Below are 3347 nucleotides of genomic sequence, written 5' to 3' on the forward strand. Positions count from 1 at the left end.
CAACCCTTAAAAAAAAAGAAAATGGACATGAGATTTAGGTTGTTTCTTTTTGGATTTTCCATTTGTATGAGGGTAAAGATGACATTTGTGAAGAAACCCTAAAAACATGCTTTGATCCTTGGTTTTTTGGTAAATAGAGGTGAGAGAACAAAAGTACTTTTGGGAGGATGAATGGGGGAATGACATGTGTAAAGGTGGAGTGGTAGGTAAAAAGTAGATATTGGTTTATTTGTAAATAACTCATAAAGCAAGGGTAGAAGTGTAGTTTTGAAATTGACCAATGGAAAAATAAAAACACATTTGGGAGGGTGAATAGGAGAATGACATGTGTAAAGGTAAAGTGGTAGGTAAAAAGTAGATCTTGGTTCATTTGTAAATAACAAATAAAGCAAGGATGGAAGTATATTTTTGAAATGGACCAATGGAAGAACTCCATGTATGTACTTGAAGATTCCCACCTTTTGAGGGCATAATGGGAAGTTCTCTCACCTTTATGGATTATTACCAAAGACCAAATAACCTTTTTGGTTTGACTAAACTTTTTGAGAAGGGCATTCTTGAGTTTTCACAAAAGAAAAGTTGACCCTCCAATTAGATGGTGCATTGGGCATTGGGGGCTTATGAGGTATCAACATGTGTCATCTTATGAAGGGGTGAGAGAATGGACTTGGAGTGGGCTTGGTGTTGGGCTTAGGTTTGGGTTAGGATATGGACTTGGGTTTGGGCTTAGAATGGATTTGGCTTTGGATTTAGGATATGGACTTGGGTTAGGTTGGAGGAGGAAATGGACCTTGGTTATGGTATGGGTGTGGGCTTAGGATATGGGTGATGGACATAGGTTTAAAGTGGATTAGGGACAAGGTTGAGTATGCAAACTATATGACATGATGTATGTATGCATGAATGATGAAGATAAGTGGCAATGCGGGTCCGTCAAAGAGCTTGAGTTCTAAATCGGAATCAACTCGAGAAAATTTGAATCTTTCTAACGAGTTCGTGCAAATTGGGGTGTCTACACCACCCGTTAGAGAGGAGCAATTATAGTAGTTATGCCATGAACCACGATGGGAACAAGTAATGGTAGTCGAAGAGGTGGACCTCGACATTACTGGGGAGCAACTTGTTAGCATTGGGACGACGTAGCAACCACGCGAGTAGGGCATGCTGGTACAACTATTGAAGGCGAACAATGACGTGTTCACATGGTTTTTTGAGGACATGCCCAGGAGATCCCTCAATTTCATGTCATCGGTTAAACGTTAATAAAGTCTTTCGTCCAGTTCGACAAAAATCCAGAAGATTATTGTTGCGCCTGAGGCAAGGGGCAAACGAAGAGCTAAGCAAGCTCTTGAAGGTTGGGTTTATCAAGAAAGTTGAATACCTAGAGTGGGTAGTAAATATAGTCGTTGCACCAAAGAAGAACGGGAGGGTTAGAGTATGCATCGATTTCACTAACCACAATAAGGCTTGCCCAAATGACTACTTCCCCTTGCTGATGATCGATAGACAGGTGAAGCAATTTCAGGCCACGATAGAATGTCATTCATGGACAGATATTCGGGGTATTACCAGATTCATTTGGTGGAAGAGGACCAATAAAAGACATCCTTCACTACTGAGCAAGGATTTTTTTTGCTTCAAGGACATGCCATTCGGCCTGAAAAATGTCGGGGCGACTTATCAGAGGCTAGTAACCAAAATGTTTGGAGATATGATCGTGAGGACAATCGAAGTATATATCGATGACCTACTAGTAAAAAGCAAAAGGGCGAAAGATTACTTACGAGACCTCGAGGAGATGTTTGAATAACTAAGGGGATATCGGATGAAGCTAAATCCTAAAAAGTGCATAATTTGGGTATCCTCCGGGAAGTTCCTCGGGCATATCATTACCAGGAGAGGGATTGAGGCTAACCCCGACCAAATCCGATCTTTGATCGAGATGCCAAGCCCAAAAAGTCAAAAATAAGTGCAAACACTGGTAGGAAGAATTGCAATCTTGAACAGATCTATTTCTCAAGTCTCGGACAGATGCCGACCATTGTTCAGTTTGCTAAAAACAGGGAAAGCATTTGCATGGAATGAAGAGTGTGAGGCAACCTTCCTTGGCTTGAAGAAATATTTGGGGTAGTCACCCATTCTCAGCACTCTAGAAGAAGGGGAGGAAATGGGAATTTACTTAGCAGCCACAACGTTGTCCATAAGCTCCGTGCTCTTCAGGGTAGACTTTGGTCGAGAATACCCTATCTATTATGTCAGCAAGACAGTCGGCCCATTTGAGGTCAGGTATACAAAGATTGAGAAGGTCGACCTATCCTTGGTTTACTCAATGCACAAGCTCTGACCTTATTTTTTGTCTCATCGAATTTGGGTAGTAACTGATCACCCGTTAAAATATATGATGTATAGGTCGGATAAATCCAAGCGAATGGCAAGATGGGCGATAACTCTGGGGGAGTATGACTTACAGTTCAAAGCGCAAATAGTTTTGAAGGGGAAAGTGTTGCCAGATTTCCTAGTAGACTTCCCGATTGAAGATAGCGACTAGGAAAAGGAAGAAGAGTATAATCTATACGTTTTTATCAAAATTATGAGAACTTGAAACTCAAAATATATATTTTGATACACAAAAAATAGTTATATTTCATGTTATTAAAAAAGAATAGTGATTTTCTAATGCTCCCCTTTGACATACGCTCCCATCACAGAACCATAGGTCATGTGCCTAGGGATACATAGAATCATAAATATTTTTTGTAGTGCATCCCAAGGCAAATGATCTACGGTTTTGTGAAGGGGGACATCTGATTATCATGACTCGATTCAACATTCTCAAGGATTTTTACTTGTATGCTATGTTGTGATACTCTTTATAAATTTTTTTTGAATTAATATTATAATAATCATTTAGATATATAGTCTCAAAATTAGGTCTCTTTAAAATTAATGTGCTCATTTAACCTTGTAAGCCAATTTTTTTTTTTTTTGGTAAGAACCTTTTAACCAAACTTCTTTTGGTTATATATAATCTTCTCTTTCACAAACTGGGTGGTTTTAAAAATCTATTCGTGAGCTAGATGAGATTCCAAAATGGGGATTTATTTAAGGAAAATGACCCCTTGCGAAAAAGTTTCTTTCTAAATAGTCCCTAAGTTTTGTGTGGTAGCTTGATAGGACATTTAGTAAACCTTTTCTTTCTTAATGGTCCCTCATTACTAGTGAACTCAACACTCATGGCTTTTTTTATTTATTGTCAAGTTCACCACTTTTTATTATTGTCGAACTCGACACTTTTTTATTTAGTGTTGAGTTCACAATTTTAACTGTCGAGTTCACCACTATTTATT

This window comes from Akebia trifoliata, chromosome 12 (genome assembly GCF_017979445.1).
Source record: "Akebia trifoliata isolate Shusen 1 chromosome 12, ASM1797944v1, whole genome shotgun sequence".
NCBI lineage: Eukaryota > Viridiplantae > Streptophyta > Magnoliopsida > Ranunculales > Lardizabalaceae > Akebia > Akebia trifoliata.